Source organism: Electrophorus electricus, chromosome 10, assembly GCF_041902795.1.
Source record: "Electrophorus electricus isolate QZ-2024a chromosome 10, ASM4190279v1, whole genome shotgun sequence".
In the NCBI taxonomy this organism is placed as follows: Eukaryota; Metazoa; Chordata; class Actinopteri; order Gymnotiformes; family Gymnotidae; genus Electrophorus; species Electrophorus electricus.
Window position 1 is genome coordinate 29,268,681 of NC_137506.1, and position 20,572 is coordinate 29,289,252.

Below are 20,572 nucleotides of genomic sequence, written 5' to 3' on the forward strand. Positions count from 1 at the left end.
CCTCACAGCGCCAGCCCACAAACAGCCAGAACATTCCTTACACATCTGGGCCTCCAACGCACTCTCGAATGTCCTGATTCGCCTATGCTATAATTACCCACAAGTCCAAGTGTTCTCTTTTTCTCTCTTCTTTTTTTTTATTAGCCACAGAAGACCCCTCCTTTATCAAAAATTATCAAGCACTGAGATGATAAGGACAGAGACAGGAAACCTCTATGGAGTGTTGTGATATGTACGATTGACTTGTTGGCCCCTCTTATAAATGTTCAATAATAACGTAATGTACTGTCAGATGGAAAGGACATATGATACTTATGTGATAATCCATAACACTAAATAAAACGTCAGATGTGAGCTGTGTAACCCTGTAGTTAGCACTGTATCCACTGTACACTATCATTCATAGTATGTGATATATGGGTCATGGTGTTGGAGTGTTTAATTTTCATGTGGAAGTCTCGGTCTCATGGGAGTTTTCCTGTGTTGTGGGATGTTCTGTGGGTCAGGTGGTAGAGGGTTAAGTGTAGGTCGTGGACAGCACGCATGAGTGTGTGTTTGCGGGTGTGTGTGGCTTTAAAGGGGCATTTATAGGGTGAAGTGTGTGTGTCAGGCACATGTCTGAACGCCGGCCCTGCTCTAAAACAGGAAGTGAGAACACATGCAAGGGGGCACGCAGAGAGGAAGCGCCTTTGTTGGTGTTCTCTGGCGGGAAGCAGCATTGTTGAAAGTGCTGTGCTGTTGTTTTTCTCCTCCTTAAAGCAGACTTACTCCAGCTTTGTCTGTAATCGTACGCCTTTCTCCTCCCAAACTCCCCAGGCGGGCTGCCAGCTATTTGTCTTAAAGCTCTAGTGTTTCGGCAGATCGGGCTCGTTTCTCACACTCTGGGAACAATTGGCGGGACACCCGAGTGCCTTCTGTGCATGGAGCTGTTTGAAGTTGTGTGGGCCAGCGCACTACCTTCAGACAGATACCACTGTAGGCCTCTGAGCACAGACTCTGGCGCAGAGTTCAATGAGAGCATATATGCACACAGACAGGCCTTGCCTGTTCAGTACACAAGTCTCAGTTCGGAATATCATTCCTTGGGGCTGTGTGAGGTTTAACATAGGCTTTTAAAATGTTTTTTTTATTAGTTGTACTTATTAATGTCCTTAATGCTTCTCTGTATTATTCATAATGCTATTGAATAAATATTTTCGAAAATAATGGAATGATTTACTGCAGCTTCAAGCTATAACCCCTCACCTCACTCCCTTAGCTGAGGGTCTCAGCTCAGGTTTAGGGTGTCTGACTTTAATAGATGTGGAAATGGCTGCCATAAGCCTCTCTCTGCCCCTCCCAGTCTGTGCCCTCTTCTCACTTCCCACCAGGATGTTTTGAAAAGTGGGATATTGCTCCTAATGGATTCCAAACACCACAAAAGTTTATTAGGAAACACAGTGTCGTAAAGTAACGGGGTGTGTTACTGCGGCTGGGGGTTGTGGCAGGGGCAGGATGTAGGGGGTAGAAATAATGGCACAGAATGTTTTCTGTTGTTTAGTTAGGCTTTTACAGATTTACATTTACATCAGATTTCTCCAAAAATTGCAATTGTCGGCCATTGTTGGAAGATTATCTGATGTGGTTTGAATCAATTGTTTTTGGCTTTTGTAGCTAAATGCCTATAAATAGTTAATAAACACAGATATTTTGTTGAGAAATGCTTTGTGTCTCAACTTTACTATGACACTTTCGATAAAAATAGCATTTATACTGTAACTTTAGTACAGTATATTGTATGACATTAGTTAAATAATAAAAGTGCATAATAATTTGCTCTGATATAGCTTATAGATTGCACAAATAGCTACTTTGCACTATTGTGAGATTAGAGTCTTAAAATCACACCAGCAAGAGTTAAGGGATGTGGTTCAGGAAATATAAGAATAAGACTTGCTATATGATCGTGTAGTTCCGACCTAGTTATAGTTGCAGAAGTTACAGAGCAGGCAAGCAGCAAGCAAAGTTCTAGATGCTTTGTAGAGGAAGAAGTCCAGCGAGTGAGGAGTGCACAAGGATCACTGAGCCCAGTAGTTATGGCCTTTCTGAAGGGGATAAGGCCAGTACACATAGACAAAATGACTGAACCAAAAACCCTGAAGCATTGCCAGCTGTAAGCATAATAGAAGTTTTTAAATCAACTTTCTCCAAGATTTCTGATATTCAAGATATGTTGAGAGCAAGAAAGTAAACATTCACAGTGTCATGGGTGGCAGAAAATTCGAATAAGATGCAAACTTAAGACACAGAATTCCCCCAGACCAGAGACCTTCAATGTACTTATTGCAATTTGCCTAGCCTTGTAACCAAATGCCATAGTGATTGTTCTCCTGGAGATGGACCAATACAGGTCAGTAGTTATCAAAATCATTGGAAGAGTAGGTTTCTTAAGCAATTACTCGAGTGACCGATGACTCAAATGACCTGCCATGTACTGCACTGATCTTTGATGTCACCAGTACAAAGATCTCTTGCAGAATCATGAATGAAATTTGTTCAAGGGAGCACAGCATAGGATAGTTGGTGTTTGGAAGTTTAACAAGAAAATTTTGAATGATATGCATCATTGACTGAATGACCAGAGGACCTGATGGCCTGCAGCAGGAGGAGAGGAATGAAAGACAAATCATTTTTGGCAGGAAATAATTTATGCGGACTCTGATATTTTGTCATCTTCTACCCAGAGGCTGGAAAATAAAGGTCAGAATGTTTTTGAAATGAGAGGCCAGAATGAGCCCAGAGATGGAGGGAGAGTGGAGGTGAGGGGGTGGTAGCTGCATCAGCAGACAGCTCCGACAGGTGGGAAAGATAAAAGTGCCATGGCAAACGGTGCTAAAAGAGCTGTGAAAGTGAAGTTGGAAGGTGAGAAGGTTTTAATGTTCTGTCTGAAGCAAGCTATACCAGAGAAGGAAATAGAAAAAGCACAGAGTAAGCAAGAGAAGAGAAGAGAAAGAGAAAAGAGAAGAGAAGAGAAAGAGAATAATAATATAATAATGTGAAAATCTAAAGGGTTTGTATGGAGTCACTCTGGAATTCACATAAATAAAAGTAAAGTTCAGGTAGCAAAGGAGAAAACTGTTCTACAGGAGACTGAGTTTGTGGTGGTGTGTGCTGCAAGGGTTGGCAAAGTTCTCTGGGGTTATCCAAGACAGTCTCAAACCACACAAAGCAAAATAATCTTAAACTATACTTGATGTAATATGCTATCTAGCATCTGCATTCTTTGTTGGGTAGCAACAATTCCCAATGAACATTTAACATTTTGCACTAAATAGAAATGACAAATTACTGTACAGTTCTTTGTAGAACTGTGCCAATTACCAATGAACTGGCAACCTCCTGATTGCCTTAGCATTTTAAAGATGCTAATGTAATGGTAAAAATTTATAATGCTTGTATTTCAGGAGAGCAGTAATCAAGGGGTTTCAAAAATGCAACAATTTATCTAGCCTTATCAGTCTTAAAGAAAAACATTGTGCCTGTACAGGGTTTAGGGAGACAACAACTTCAGACTAGTGATGGGCCTTTTTTACGGCAAGAGAGATGACAAGATTCCAAAAAATATTTTCAGTTTGGTTGAAATGTTGAAGGTGATTGAGGTGAAAGCAAACGGCAATTGAGATGATCTGTTCTGTGGGATGTATGTGTGTGTGTGTGTGTGTGTGTGTGTGTGTGTGTGTGTGTGTTTGTATGTGTGTGTGTGTGTGTGTGTGTGTGTGTGTGTGTGTGTGTTTGTATGTGTGTGTGTGTGTGTGTATGTGTGTGTGTGTGTGTGTGTGTGTGTGTGTGTGTGTGTTTGTATGTGTGTGTGTGTGTGTGTGTGTGTGTGTGTGTGTGTGTGTTTGTATGTGTGTGTGTGTGTGTATGTGTGTGTGTGTGTGTGTGTGTGTGTGTGTGTGTGTGTGTGTATGTGTGTGTGTGTGTGTGTGTGTGTGTGTGTGTGTGTGTGTGTGTGTTTGTATGTGTGTGTGTGTGTGTGTGTATGTGTGTGTGTGTGTGTGTGTGTGTGTGTGTGTGTGTGTGTGTTTGTATGTGTGTGTGTGTGTGTGTGTGTGTGTGTGTGTGTGTGTGTGTTTGTATGTGTGTGTGTGTGTGTGTATGTGTGTGTGTGTGTGTGTGTGTGTGTGTGTGTGTGTGTGTGTGTGAGTGTGTGTGTCTGGCCCTCTATGCGTCAGTGGCCCTATTTGGATATTCTATCCACAAAGCCTTCCTTTGATGTGCTCCTGCTTCCTGCCTCTTAACAGGGCCACTGTATTAAATTGAGTTTGCCACCCACTGAATGAATTGGGCATTAATAGCGTTATTGATCAGGGAAACACAGTCCTACGGAGGTTCTAGCAGTGCGGCCACCCTTCCCCAGACTGCCCACTGGGCAAAACTAACACTGTCGCAAGGATCAGCTGGGAACTTTTGCTCTTATGAAGCTGCTAAAATTCAACATTGTAAGGGTCTCTTTGTAGCTCAGTTTCCTTGAAAAGACGTGTAATTCCCCTCCTGAGACTGCTGATTAAAGCACCGGCTCGCTCTGGCTATGCCTGCGTGAAGACACTTCAGCTTGTGTCACTGGAGTTTATTCCAGATCAGGAATGACCTGAGAGAAAACATCCACCGTTCCCAATGGCTTTGGCTGCATACACAGCTTTCTATGTGTGTATGTTTGTGTGTATGTGCGTGTGTCTGTGTGTATATATGTGTGTGTGTGTGTGTGTGTGTGTGTGTGTGTGTGCATGAGTACAGAGATGCATATGCCAGTATCTTTGATTGTGTGTTTGTTGGGGAGGACATGATGACAGCATGTATATGTGTGTGTATAGGGGGAGGGGCTGTGTGTGTGCACGTCTGCTCCAAAGCACAAGTGCTTCAGTAATGATGGGAGAATGAGGCACAGGGTTTAGACCGCAAACACTCTAGCCCAGCAGGAGAGCCAAGGGAAACACAACTCCAAAGGCTAACTTACCCGTTAAAGTGCTTGCTTCACGCTGCTGACCTCTGAGTGATGTATGGCTGGGGTCGCGGGGTCAGAGAAGGATGCCTGCTGGGAGAGCTTTGATTGAGCAGCCCAAAGATCCGCTCTCCTGTAATTCCTGTAATTTACTCGATTCAACGCAGTCTGTCCCTTTTCAGCCATCAGAGTAATCTCAAATTACTGCCAGGTGAAGCGCTCAAACGCACTCGCACATTCTCACATACCCACACGCAGCCGTACACTCCTACTGACACACATACCAAAGCACATGGCTGCACACAGCACGTGTGCAATGGCGTGCAATGGCGTGCAATGGCGTACACACTGAAGGACAGTTACAAAGCACTTTGAAAATTACCAACGCACATTCGGAGACGAACAGAGAAAACAGAGACTGAGAGAAGTCAGAATTCAAAGGCAGGGGAAGACAACTGATATTCCTCTCCTATTATTATTGATATTCCAAAGCGCTTGCGGTTTTGCTTTTCCTTTTCTTTTTCTAAGACTCCCAGTGGAACTGTCGCAGGTTTGGCCTGAGAGTCCCCACTGTTTAAGATTCCATCCTCATGGTGCCACAGAGGAATGTTTATTTATCTGGCATCCTGTCTCTCATCCGGTTAGACAGCCAGCTGCATGAATTAAACAGCGGACCCAAACAGCATTGCTGGTGGACTATTCCAGAAGTGTCTGTTTGCTTTCATAGTGTGTGATATAGTGTGTTGAGGCATCGCTTTGTACCTTTACTGAAGTATCTGTGTGCAGCGCAGTTTGTGGAAACAGCAGCTGCCAAAAGACGTCTGGGCAGCAGCTGGAAATAAACAAGACGCTTGGCGATCTCTAGCATATGTGTTACCTTGTTTCTTTTGTCTGTTATTTGCTCTTCCCTTGTTGTTGACTAATAAATGTTGTTGACTAATAAATTGGAGGTACGCTACTCTCTCTCTCTCTCTCTCTCTCTTTCTCTGCTGTTCATTGAGTCCTCTGTCCTCTCACTCTGTTAGTGGAAGTTGGTTTTCACTTAAGGTGATTAAGATGATTTCCACATGTGCTTCTCACAGTGCAGCGGAATGTCAGTGTAGTTTCTCACATCGTGGGTTCAGTCCAGTGTAGAAAGAACAGCTCTGCTGCAGTGGCGGCACACACACACAAACACACACACACACACACACACACACACACACACACACACACACACTGTGGAACAGCAGTGCTTGATAAATTCATATATACAGACAAACACACCCATGCATGCATGGTGTGAACACACACACATACACACAGACATGCACACGCTCACACACACACACACACACACACACACACACACACACACACACACACACACACACACACACACACACACACAGGTCTGTGGAACTGGGGCTTGGGTGAGGGAAGTAGTTCAGAGGGCTAATTGCTCAGAGCTAATTGTCTCAGAGAGAGGCGCAGTGTGTGGCTACGGACCGGCCGGATGAGTCTCATTCCTGTAAAGCTAACGTGATACTGGAGATTGACTCATTTGACACACCCCCTCCATGCCACCTTATATCATATTGAGTTCAATGCTATTATTAGGCCTGTTTACATCATTAGACATCATTATTAGATCAATGGTGTATTAAAGCTGATCATAAGGTGGTGAAAAATGTCCACTTTCCCTTGAAACTATTGCTGGATATATTCAGATGTTAGTGGAAAACATTGTTCAAGACAAACCTACACTGGCTGACATGTTGGATTCCAAAAAGCCTCCAACAAATGAACATATGGCAGCTGTCAAAGGGAGAGAGGTCTTACTGGGCCCATTTAACCAAATTTCTCTCTCTGTGTTGCCGTTTCCAGTCTGACAGGTAATGCATGAGCCAAAGGCCTTAGCGCAGGGACGGCAACATGCCATGGAGGATGCTCAGGGAGAATGTAAACGTCAGTGCGCCAGAATACACACTTCTGGGTAGCTTGGGCTGTCATGACGATAAGGCGCTATGGCAACCTAAACCTAAACCATCCCAGAGTGCGCCTCTGCTCTGCGTCCACACAAAATGCTAGAAGAGCAGGCAAAACTGAGAGAGAGAGAGAGAGAGAGAGAGAGAGAGACCTGACATTTAGCAGATCTAATCACACATGATCAGTGACCGTGTTGATTGAACGCAGTGTCAGTGGAGGGGTCAGTAAAGTAAAGCCCTCTTTGAGAATGGGAGCGTAAAATCCAGGCAAGTGCACCCTGATCCCTAAATCCATCTATTGTCACAATAAACAGAAAAGTAGAGGAACTCTGTGTGTGTGTGTGTGTGTGTGTGTGTGTGTGTGTGTGTGTACACCACAGCATGTGTTAAGGAACAGTGTTAAGCCTGACTTAAAAAGGGATTGTATTGGATTTTGGAGCTTTTGTTTAAAATGTCTTTTGAACTTTTCAGTCACAGCACACTGAGGTCAACGGGTTTGTTTTTTAAATAGTGTTGAGCACAAAGCTTGATTAATTTAGAAAACACACACACACACACACACACACACACACACACACACACACACACACACACACATATATATATATATATGAGAGATATAGAACCTTGTTGATTTTCTTACCCCATTATGCCTGCACTTCCAGCTCCTGAATTTACTATGGTCCTGCATCACATTAATGTTACCTAGCAACCAGGAAATCTTCTGCAGGACCTTGAATTGTAATTTGGAATCCAAAGCATTCTGCTCTTTGAGTTTGACATTTAATGTGCTGAAGTTGGCACTGGCCTTGACTCCACGTTAACAGACAGAGTTCGTACAGAGAGGACCAGAGCAGTGGGCTGAGCTTGAGCCCGGACTCCAATACACATGCCTGCATGTGTGTGGCGCTTAAACTTGAATTATTCCTCGACATGACAGAGTAAATCTCACTTCCCCAGCCAACTCCCTGCACACTGATGCATTTACTCTTTACTGGTCTGTTTTTCCGGCTGGTCTCTCGCCACACACCCCCCCCCCCCCATCTGTCTCACTCTGTCCATCTTCCCATTTTCTCCATTAGTTTTGGCCGAGGAAGGACGTCCCCCTACTGTCCTGCCCCAGAGTCGCGCTAACCTACGCCTCCCTCGCAGGCACAGAGAGGGAGAGGGAGCGGGGGGGTCACCCAGGGAGCTGCGGCTTTGCGCTCAGCCTTTCGGCCCAACGGTCACTTCCTGCCTCCGTCTGAGCCTTCGGTGGGGGAAGGGAGAGGGTCAGTGGATAGAAAGTCCAGAGGGAGGGTTGGACGGTAACCTACAGGCCACGGGGGGGAAGGGGGGATCAGGGTACAATGGTAGCGCTGTTTGGACGGCGGCGCAGTAAGATGGAGCTGTGGGCTCCGTCAGCTGTGGGGGGTGTGGGGCAGGAAACCAGGGGAACCTGTGGGAATGCAGATTGGCTCACTGAATTCAATTGGCAGGACAGGCTTTGATGTGAGCAGAGGGGGACTTTCATATGGCACAACTTTCACCAAACCTACAATGCCTCCCCCCCCCCCCCCTTACCGCTCCTCCCCCAGCTCCTCCACACTCGCCTCCGATTGACAAGCTCCGTCCACCCGCCTGTGCTGCTGACACTGGTCTTGGCGAGGTGGAAGACTGGCACTAACAACAGGGTGCCCAGTAAAAAGATGAGAAACGGAGAGGTTATTTCTGAACAGGCGTGGTTTTTAACGTCCCGATTAAAGGACCCCTGCTGAACTGCCATTCATTTGTGTGTGTGTGTGTGTGTGTGTGTGTGTGTGTGTGTGTGTTTGTTGGAGAGCGGCAATAATTAGGCTTCCCAGCAACTGCTTTTCTGTCTCTGTGTACTACGAAAGACACTAAAGAGCTTGTGTTTGAAATTCAACTTGCACACATCACACAGCACCTAAAAACTCCACACGCTTTTCATCCTCTGTCTCTCCGTCTCTGTGCCCTCTGAGAACGGGCGTTCAAAGAGGGAGCGCATTGGTAAGGAGGAACAAGAGGGTTTAGAAAGCGCTGAGTGGAGGAATTAAAAGAGGAGCTAAAAAAGAAGTGAGAGTAGAAGCTAGGGACAGGAGGAGAGTGAAGGGCTAACTACATTTCTTCCTGTCTTTCTGGAAATGGCCGCCGCTCTGTCCGTGGGGGTGTGTGTGCAGGGGACGGGGACAGGCGGATTGGGCGGACGGCTTTCCTTTGTGTCTTTCCTTTTCTTCCCTCTTCTGGCCATCTTACCTGCCTTCGCTCTCAGAGGCTCCTCGGTCTCCGGGCAGTGTGGCTTTTTCCTCTGAGCCTCATTATGCAGTCAGGCCTGGATTCAGACTTGGCAAACAGGAAGACACAGCTGCACCGTTTTCTGCACAAACAGTTGCAGGGCGAGCGATGAAGACATATGAGACAAGCATACGAAAGTCATGTAACAGTGTTTGTATTATGAAATAAAAAGCGGACATGAATTAAACCACTTTTCATGGATCACTGAAGGCAGTGGAAAAACAGTGGGAAAGCGAGTGGCCTGTTTGCTGTTATATAAGCTGAAAGTGCAGGCAGACTAGATTTGAAGGTTGGGCGGGGGGGGGGTGAACTGTTTCTGTGTCAGATGTTTCCTCTGGATTGTATGCTGTGGTGATGACTTCCAGACGCATTTCGCCAGTTTTGCAAGGGGCAGAGGTGACTGGCCTACCCGTGCTCCCTTGCTTCTCTCCCCCCCCCTCCCTCTCTCTCTCTCTCTCTCTCTCCCTCTACCCCTACAGCCAAACTATGTCAGGATACTGTTCGCCCAAATTTTATTTGCCAGATTAGATATTGAGGGCTGTCTGTAATATTTTGAAGCCACGTACACGTAGAACAACGACGCAGTATGTGAGCTTTAGGAGGGAAGAGGAGTCAGCCATCTATAACAGAAGAGCAGAAGACAAATAGACAGGAAACTATATCCTCTGGGCGATTTGTCTTGTTTTCATAGCCAGAAGACAGATGCAGATAAAATCTCTCATACTCTGTAGTAATACAATATATTCCTAATGACTCTATTTAAAATGATATCAGTGATGAGCTTTTATTATTATTATTATTATTATTATTATTATTATTATTATTATCATAGCGCTTCCTGTCAACACACATTCCCCCAGAGTGCTGCAACAATGAAGCACTAAGGAAGTATTCCTGTTTGTCTTCCAGGAAGTAACTGCAGTGTTCTGTAGTAAAAGAAGTAGAGGCAGTCAAAACTGCAGGCAAGTACACAAGGTTACTAGAGAAACAGGACAGTCGATGAAGGAACTCATCGAACTGGAAACTTTGTGTATTTCAGCTCTCTCTCTCTCTTAATTAACATACTGAATCAAGACCATAATACCACAATTATTCGTGCATCCACTGAAAATCACAAGGGGAAGCACCTATTTTAAGAGAAAAAATGTCATCATCTTAAAGGAGGAGAAGAGAAGATCAGCTGGGAGTGTTAGAGGAGAAGAGAAGATCAGCTAGGAGTGTTAGAGGAGAAGAGAAGATCAGTTAGGAGTGTTAGAGGAGAAGAGAAGATCAGCTGGGAGTGTTAGAGGAGAAGAGAAGATCAGTTAGGAGTGTTAGAGGAGAAGAGAAGATCAGCTGGGAGTGTTAGAGGAGAAGAGAAGGTCAGTTAGGAGTGTTAGAGGAGAAGAGAAGATCAGCTGGGAGTGTTAGAGGAGAAGAGAAGATCAGTTAGGAGTGTTAGAGGAGAAGAGAAGATCAGCTGGGAGTGTTAGAGGAGAAGAGAAGGTCAGTTAGGAGTGTTAGAGGAGAAGAGAAGATCAGCTGGGAGTGTTAGAGGAGAAGAGAAGATCAGTTAGGAGTGTTAGAGGAGAAGAGAAGATCAGCTGGGAGTGTTAGAGGAGAAGAGAAGATCAGCTGGGAGTGTTAGAGGAGAAGCAAAAACAAAAAAGTGGAAAGTGTAGGGGAGATAGAGAGAGAGAGAGAGAGAGAGAGAGAGAGAGAGGGAGAGAGAGAGAGAGAGAGAGAGGAGGGTGGAAGGGTAGGAGAGGGTTAAGTGTGTTTCCTGGAGAAGTCTAAATGAGAAGAGTCTTGTAATCCCAGTGCAGGAATGCAGTTAGTGCACACTGCTGAACCCTCCCTAAGGCCTGGCTCCAGTCCACTCTCTTAGCACTCCACACAAAGCCCTCTTTGTTCTGCCTGCTCTTGAAAAGCACTGCTCCGTCACTCCCTCTCTCTCTCTCGCGCTCTCTCTCTCTGTGTGCTGCTTTCCTTTCTTCCTGTTGCACTCTTAAGCTGGTGGTGCTGTACTACTGTTCAGCTTTTGTTGCCGTCCACCATCTCTCTCTCTCTCTTCCCCCCTTTTCTCTCATTCTGTGGGTTTATAAATCACTCTCATCGTTGCGTCCATGTCCTTGTCGTGGATTCTTTCTTTGCTTTAACTCCACAGAACGTGGCCGTTCTCTTTTTGTGTGGGGATTGTTTCTCCCTCTTTGTCCGTGTTTTGCTGCCTGCCTCCTTTCTCTGCCATTGTTTATTTGCCATCGCAAGAACTCCAGCCAAGAAATCAGTCTCAGTATATCCTCCAAACCCACAACTGAACCTAGAGCAGAAGAATTCTCAACTTCTTTTCCCCTCACCAACAGCTATTTTAGGTTAACCACCCATTTAATAAGCTGGACTGGGGATCGGAGGGAGCTTATGTTCCTTCTTTGCTCTGTTACTTTTTCAAAGCTTAGTGAGATTTAACTCTTCCACTCTCCCACAAAAAGTGTGCGCACACACACACAAACACACACACGCACACACGCACGCACGCACGCACACCCACACCAAAAAAAACAAAACAGGTGGTGTTCCAGTACCAGATCAACAGGCAGCTTGTCTGATTTTAGGTAAGACACAAACCTCACGTGAACATTTAATTTTGCTTTCCAGTACATTCATTAAACAAACATCCATTCCCCGCATTGCACAGCGCTATTTAAAGTCCTTTGTATTCAAGCGTTAACACGGGCATCTGCACATGCTGGACTTCAGTCATATCCCTCATATCACCAATAGTAACATCTCACTGAAAAACTTGCTTCAGCAACTTTAGACGCGCCTTGTCGTGCCCATTTTGTAAAGAATGGCATTGAACGGACCTGAAGCATGAAATCCTGTCCATCACCTCTTATCGAGGCTGTCACAGATTTTACAATGCAGGTGGGCCTTACACAATCAGGAACTGGAGCATCAAAACCTTCCTGTGCAAAGCTGCCAGTCACCAGTATTCCTCCGCTAGCCCTCCCTGCCAAACGATCATTTCACGCTGAGATTTCTCCCTGCTTCCCAATCATATGGTTCGAGGCCTGCGCAGACTTGTCATGGCCCCAGACCCAGACGCCCTGACAGGTGCGATACATGACAGGTCTCTGGGTGTCTTCACAGCCATCTCGTGCGAGCCGTTAGAGCTTCGTTAGAGCTAGCAGGCTCTCGTGTGCGTCCGGCCGCTATCAGGCAAACTGCAGGGCCTCATTAGCGAGCCTTCCTTTGTAATGTGACCTGTGAGTCATGGGATGGAAATCCGCATTCACTCTGGAAGCCTCTAGTTTGATCATTAATGGGTTAGCAGGGAGAGACACATGACAGAAACAGCCTGAGCCTATTTATAGCTGTGCACAGTCAAATTCTCCCGCACAGAGGGCAAAGGTCATGGTCAAACTTGAAACGGTGCTGTCTTGGTGTTTGTGCATGAACGAATTTATATACAAACACTTTTCTGAAACCTTCATTCCCTCCATTTCCTAGACACCTTATTTGCATAAAGGTAAGGACTTGCAAATATATATGTATACACACACACACACACACACACACACACACACACACACACACACACACTTAGAGTCCAACTGAACGCACATCCCCATGATGCACTGGATCTCTCCTACAGCTGTGTCCTATCGTGTTGCAGTGTCCTAAATCTGAAACACCTCCATCAGTAATGTTAAAAAACCCCAAAGCACAGTATAATTCCCTCATCTGGAAATCTGATTTATTAAAATCAGGACCCCCCACGTCCATTCCTCTCTTCCCTTGCCATCGTGCTGTACTTGTCTGGAGATCCTAGCTGTATAGTTTTTATTGTCTTGTCATGCACTCAAGCCTTTGCTCCTTTTTGACTTACGGCACTTGAAAGTTCTTCCTGAGACCGTATGGGACCGAACTTGTCTGAACTTATAATGAAATAAAAGTAAAGTTTATCTGCCACAGTATTCATGTCTGAATTGTGATGATTGCTGAAATAATATAGTGCAAAAAATTATGCTTGTGTCCGTTGCATGTTTTTGTTATATTATTTAGTTTTTAGCCATGAAAATACACCTCTTTTTGATATAATGGCCTTGTGTTGTAAGCTATGTTTAGTGAGCTGGCATTTTTTCTGCTCTGAAATGGACTCAGTCACCTAGCCCCTTTTATGGTTTTGGTTTCATCTTGCCTCAACCTCCCCCCCCGTTGGTCTCGGTCCTGACTCGGACTTGATTAGTATAATGGCTGGGACTTGGTTATTGGCCGAGTATTGGCACTGGAAACCCGGCATGATGCAGCACTACTCCGGGAAGCACGTGTGGTGATTAATGATCGTTAGAGTGTCACGACCTGGTTTCCTTGGAGTTCATCCTCATGATTCTATTGGAAGAGTGTTATCGCAGGCATGAGAGGAGGGGATGAACTTACCCAACAAGACTAATCCCGCAACGATGGTGTCTAAGGTGGCTTTGCCTTCTATTACTGTTTAAACTGAGTCACAAAGATCACAGAGGCCCAATTACGTGCTCACTACAGCCGAGTTGCCCTTTGAAATATGTCTAGCCCCAGATCTAATCCATCTTTAAGTACTGAGGTGTGCAGCCCATGCTGATGTTTATACATTATGGCAGAATTACTGTGCATTTTGCTGTTAGGCACAGGGTTCGGTTTTTGGACCGAGTCCACATGTCTGCTGGGTGACCGTAATGTGCCATCGTGGACTGTTTTTCCCATGTTATAGAAGACACAGTTGCATCACACACTGTGTGTCACGTAGTGGCACTGGTCATCGCAGCCTTTCCAAGGAAGGAAGGACTGAAGTTCTCATTGACGCAGGAGCAGGGAGAAGGTTCACTGTGTGGGCTGAAACCGACATGCTAACTCTGAGGCTGATATGAAAGCAGGTTGCAGTGTATCTTGCGGAGGGAACGGCATGTTGATGAGTGTGCAGGCTGATGATGTATGGGGCTTGTGGTTTGAGTTATTCATCTCTCTCTGTCTCTCTCAGGTTTTTAGTAAAACAGAGCTTTGACTGTCTCACCTCAGAGACTGAATCACCCCATATAAAGCAGAAGAGAGTGAGGAGGATGAATGCGTGTCTCTTTGGCTTCTTTCCTTTGAGCCTGGGCTCACACTGCTGTTCCCATATTTTGCAGATCCATTTCATCACAATACTTTTGTATGTAAGTATACCTGCATGAATGTGCTCTATGATTGCGTGAGATTGATCTTGAAGATGTATGTGTGTGTGTGTGTGTGTGTGTGTGTGTGTGTGTGTGTGTGTGTGTGTGTGTGTGTGTGTGTAGTTGGGAATGATGAGGGACTCCTCTTTCGGGCAGTGAGAGAACAGGCCTACAATGGGATGTATTGTTCCAGACCCATAATCAGAGAGGACATGGAACTTGGCTGGGCGAATCGTCCCTGCAGCCCTGGACACAGCTGCCGAGACTCCGATTTATAGTCCCTGCTTTCTGCCTTCATCAGCAGCCCTCCCTCTGCCTCGCTCTGGCTTTCCCATTCCATACCTGTTTTTTTTCCTCTCTGCTCTGTACTCCGAAGCGCAACACTTAACGAAGTCTCCTGCGTTTATGAGTGTTTTCATGGTTTTCTCCATATGCGCAAACACACACGGCATGCCTGGCAAAGCGCGATGTTAAGTGCATTAAAAGGCGTTAAGTTCATCTCCACTCTCTTAAGTATAATTCTTAGTATGGAAGCACTCAGCAAATGAGAGACTTCAGCCTGGCTGTTTCCTTTCCATCCAGCCAGTCTTCCACACCTCAGTTTAACAGTCTGGAGCTTCCATGAATGCAGCGGAAAATGCAACCAGGAACACATCGGAGCACTTTGGACCCTGGAGAAGAAAGACTGTTTATTCACATAGCCAGCTCACGGTCTCATGATAGTGTAGAAGCATATATAATAAAACTAACTTCGGTCAGCTGGGAGGCCCTCGGGTTCTCAGCATGTAAGCTGAACTAAACAGGAGACAACAGTGACTCTATGGTTCCTCTACAACTACACAGCCCTGGAAGCAGCCAGTGTGATTAAAGTTCAGCCCCTTCCTGAACTCACGTGTCCGGTCTAGTCCTCGGTCCTATAAGCCTCCGTGTCAGAACTCCACTAAGTGCACTGTCAACGAAGTGTTAAAGAATAGCGTTCGCCTCCAGGCTTTGCCAATCAGCCGGAGTGTTGGAGTGTGGTGTGTAGGTTGGCTGCTTGAGGAGTGGGCTGTGGTTCGGGCTGGGGTGAGGGTTTCTGCAGAGTGCTCCCATTAGGGGTGGACAGGGGTGGACAGGGGTGGACAGGGGTGGGGGTTAATAAGGAACATTATGTAAGATCTCAGCCAGCCTTGGTCTCTCTCTAGCCTTTTAGCATTGTGGGTGAGTGAGCTCTGCGTGTCCATAGGCCAGGTGTCCAAACTCCCATACGCTGTGCATTTCCCTCGTGCCCCCAGGATCCCTCTGTAATTGGCAGGTAATGTTTCGGCCTCCGTCTGCCCCTCCACTTCTGCTTTTATTCCGGCTCTGGATTAATGCGATGGCCAGTAGAGGCTGCAGGCTTGGCTCTGTTCCAGAGAAGGGGCCTACCTCCGATATATTATACAGCAGCAGCTTTCGCCAAGGTGTGCGTTTCATGACAGTCCTCCTCTGTTTTTATACGGTCTTTTTTCTCCTGCTAAATCAAAGCTGAGGAGAACACTGGAGATCCTCCCCTCCACTCCAGCCTGAGCTCCGTAACCCATTCCAACTTGTATCAGACAGTCCCTAGCTGCTTGGCGCCCGCGGGGAGGCCCAGCTCCTCATCCAGGAGGCGGGGTTGCTCTCAGCAGCGTGACTCAGAGTAACCCACTCGCTCTCGGTTACACACCCACTACAGATCACCTCAGCCCATGCACCGCTCTCTCAACTGGCTGTTAACTCCCAGACCAGGGTGACGATCATAAACCAGCTGAAGGTGACCCAGGTTCCGTGAAAACACCCGCTGACTTGAACTCATTGAAAAGTCGCATGCTGTGTTTGCTTATGTCAAGAGGGACCGTGATATTTTCACACGGGATGAGAGTCGGCAAACGAATACCTGCCAAGGCAGCTTATCGCGAGTCGCATAGCGGTTTGTGTGTTAAATCTACATCACAAAGTGGAAATACCAGAAAAGGCTTTAAATGAGGTTGATGTTAAGAAATGTAGGGCTATGAACAATATAGGAACATATATAGGAGTGTTTATAGTTTCACTGAGCTGACGATGATAAGATTAACATGACATTTGCATGAATCTTTTTATGATAATTCTGATACACTCTTCACCCACAAACCTTTGCAACTGAGTGTGCACTGCAATGCCCTTCTTGAGAATCCAACTTTGTGCTTAAGGGGGGTGAGACAGGACTTTATTAATAAAATCCGTCTCCAGAGCGCTTCTCCTCTGGTTTTCGCTGTCCACCGGGGGGTTGTGAACTGCAGTAATAATTATTTTAGCATGCCGTCTCCATGTCAGCCTCAGGCGGCTTACTAGACAATCCAGTCCTCTCGGTGCAAGCACAGGAAGTTGGGTCGGCCAGAAGAACGTTTCTGAGCCATTGCTCATGTAAACAAACACCCACACACACACACAGACACACACACACACACATTCACACCCCTCCCCCACATCCCCCACATTATTCCACTACAGACTTGCCACTTACTGGCAATGTTACAAAAAGGGGAAAGACTATAACTCATTATAACCCTCTATTCCAGTCTAATACATAATGGATTATGGAAAGTTTCAGTGGATATGAAGATGTCGACACACCTGGACTGGATTACCAACTTAACTGTAAATAATAAGAAATGGAATTGGGAAACATATATCATGGTGTGTGTGTGTGTGTGTGTGTGTGTGTGTGTGTGTGTGTGTGTGTGTGTGTGTGTGTGTGTGTTTAGCATATGGTAATACACATCTTAAAACTGAAAATCCCATTTTTCTGTATTCGTGCCTCAGAGCAGCTAGGCAAGTTCTGGGAAAAGGGTGGACATGTGCACACACACAGGTGGTAGATCAGTTAGTCTGTGATTTATAAAGCTCTCCACTGAGGTCGATTGTGCACCTCTTCCTACGGCTCCTCGTGCTGTCCTGTCTGGCAGCGTTACGCCAAAGATTGACCTCCTGTCTGTAAGAATAGGCCACTTTATTCTTACACGACATTATTGTGCTTACAGGGCCAAGATGTTCATTACTTCACATTACTTTGTAAACTGCTCAGAGACCCAGTTTATTTTTAACATGATAACAGTGCTATGTAAGGCACTATTTTCACAACTAGGACAGTTGGTTATAAGTTCAACTATGAAAAGGTTGTCATAAGTTCAAGATGCTTGGTTTTGTTCATTAACAAGAGCAGAACAGTGACTTCTTGACGTGGATGAGCAAAAGATTGAGGAGCAGTCTGTGATCTGATTTTTACAAGCTCAGCCTTGAGACTCTAAGACTCTAAGGTGAGCAGATTTAGTGTGTGTGTGTGTGTGTGTGTGTGTGTGTCTGTGTGGGTACGTATGTGTTTCTACATAAGTCTCTTCTGTTTGAGGTCAGAGGGTCAGGCGTATGTGTTTATGGTATGATTTGGTGTGTACTAAAAGGTTATCTGATCTTGCAAACTTTGGCCTGACTTACGCGGGCCATCTTGAACAACCGGTTATTCAAAAACTGTCCAGCCAGCGATATTACCTGCACGTTTTAAAGTGGTTCAGTAAGGTAAATAGTTAATAGTGCATTTGCTTTGTGGCCAAACCGTCAGTTTGCAAATGTAAACCACGCCTGTCATGAATTGATTCTGACTGGAGGAGCAAATTCAATACTGCACAAAGGGAAAGACCTCTGAGGACTACGGTTCTGGGTTGCATTCTGCCTTAAGCAAGATGTCCAGACCCAAGAGTGGAGCCGAAGACTCATGGAAAACTGGGTGGAGACAGAGAGGAAGTTCTTCCAAACTTCGCTCGCATAACTCTACGGTGAAAAAAGGCAAATAGGCCTACATTTCTGACACAGTGAGACTTTATCAGGGCTCCCACATACTCTGAGTGATATTGCTCAATGACCGCTGTCTCAAAGCCTCAGGCATGTAAAACACACCACATCAGATATTCAAAGGTGTGATTGTGAGGGTATGTGAGTGTGTGCTCTTTATTTGGGCACTGTAACACACACTAACACACACACACACACACCCTCTCTCTCTATCTTTATCTGTGTGTGTGTGTGTGTGTGTGTGTGTGTGTGTGTGTGAGTGTGTGTGTGTGTGTGTGTGTGTGTGTGTGTGTGTGTGTGTGTGTGTGTGTGTGTGTGTGAGTGTGTGTGTGTGTGTGTGTGTGTGTGTGTGGTGTGTGTGTGTGTGTGTGTGTGTGTGTGTGTGTGTGTGTGTGTGTGTGTGTGTGTGTGTGTGTGAGTGTGTGTGTGTGTGTGTGTGTGTGTGTGTGTGTGTGTGTGTGTGTGTGTGTGTGTGTGTGTGTGTGTGTGTGAGTGTGTGTGTGTGTGTGTGTGTGTGTGTGTATGCCATGTCTGAGCAGGTTGCAAAGCCCTGAAGGCAAGGGATGGCAGGAGCAAGCCTGACTGGTTTCAGGCCTTATCTTGATGGAACATGGCCTCAGAGAATATGTGGGGAAATTTACAAGCACATTCTCTTGTGGAGTTGTTCCCACCCATACAGCCACTCCACTCTGAGCCTTGGGTTTTACCCTGGGTGGCAACTTCACTGTAGGTGGAGCGTTTTTTGACCACAGCCTTTGTGCTTCTACTGTATGTGTGTGTGTGTGTGTGTGTGTGTGTGTGTGTGTGTGTGTGTGTGTGTGTGTGTGTGTGTGCAAATATGTGTGTGCACGTGTGCGTGTGTGTGTGTGTGTGTGCGCGCGCACACACCCCCATCAACTCACTACATCTGTGTTTTCTCAGAAACATTATCACTCATCAGGATCTTGCCAGATGAAAATGTTTTAAATTTTGAGAGAAAATCCTTTCTAACAAGTTCCTCAAACTCTAGCACAGTGTTCATTCTGTCTAATAGTGTACATTTCCTCTACATGTGACTTTCTCTGCTGTGGTCTTTGTTATTTAATGTGGCACTATTCTCGGCAGACAGGTGAGTCATTTTCAGCCAGTTATACGATAATCCTGCTATCTTTATTCAGCCTTTTCTGTCTGTGATTATGCCTGTTATCTGAGGTTACTTTCTGAAACTAGGTTATTGACGCATGGCATTTCTTATTGCAACACTCAGGGACCCACCATGGCTCATGCTCTGGGACAAAACCATGTGTGCCTGTGCATGTGCGAACATGCATGAGTAAAAGGTGTGTGTGGGGGGGGGGGTTTAGCGGTGCAAAGGCAATAAGCCCTGTTTACCTTTGGCATTTACTTACGGTTTATCCTGAAGATAAGCAGCTCATTGGCTGGGACGTGGGTTGGGGGGTTTGGTGCGGCAGGGGAGACACATTGAAGCCTGAGAGGCTGGAGACTGCAGTTACGCATCCTCGCCTGCAGGAAACAGATGCAGGCCTAAAACCACCAGGACACTTTAGACCAGGTTCCCAAACTACAGAAAAAGAAGAAAAGATCCCAAAATCAACTTTACATTTTTGCCCCGCATGTGATAAGAAGCTTAGATGTATTTCTCTTCTTGGTCTGTAATGTCTAATTTATACAGGTATCTCTGGAATGCACTAATAGAGCCAGACTAAGTTCCAGATTCTGGTTAGATGAAGAAGTGTTTGCCATATTACATTACAGCTTTGGCCTAACACAAAAGCTCAAGTGACCCCACCCCCTCCCCACACACACGTTCATCCACAGTTACTTGCCAGCCAGTATCTAGTGTAAGCATGTTGTGACAACATGCAGTGGGCAAACTCTGTCACTCAAATACCAGACATCCGCACTAAGAGGTCTCCTTCTGGGCTTTAGGTTTACATGAATGCTGAAACCCTTACAACAGTCAACCCAGCACTCCTTATTGTCACTCATCACGGAGAGAAACTATGTCCCCCTCTTCGGTACCCAGAGAAGGAAGCGGGTTGCTGGACACCCCTGGCCCACGCCGAAAACTTTACCCAACAGCCCTAGCATCACATGAGGAGCAGAATCAAGGGCAGATGTTGTCCTGGCAACAGCTGACTTTTCATGTGGGTTTGCACAGGTTCGAAGGAGGAGCACAGCAGGAAGCGTAAGAAAGTGAGAGGTGGTTTGGAGCTTCTGTGAGTCATGTGCGTCAGTCTGCCACTCTCACATCCCTCAAATGTCAAAGAGTGCACGCAGAGGCAGGCGGCATGAGACCGTCTAAACCTTCTCTTTTGATGGGGGCT

At 45.8% G+C, this 20,572-nt stretch overlaps 1 long non-coding RNA gene across 1 annotated transcript in view; it reads right to left on the reverse strand.

The window, feature by feature from the left end:
- Positions 1-19,797, reverse strand: part of LOC145659448 (uncharacterized) — a 36,268-nt gene extending 16,471 nt beyond the window's left edge. The window contains exons 1-2 of the long non-coding RNA XR_014125663.1: positions 19,634-19,797; positions 9,205-9,325 (exon numbers count right to left, since the gene is read on the reverse strand). This is a non-coding gene — a long non-coding RNA (uncharacterized LOC145659448). The remainder of the gene's footprint in view (positions 1-9,204; positions 9,326-19,633) is intronic.
- Positions 19,798-20,572: the final 775 nt, after the last annotated feature.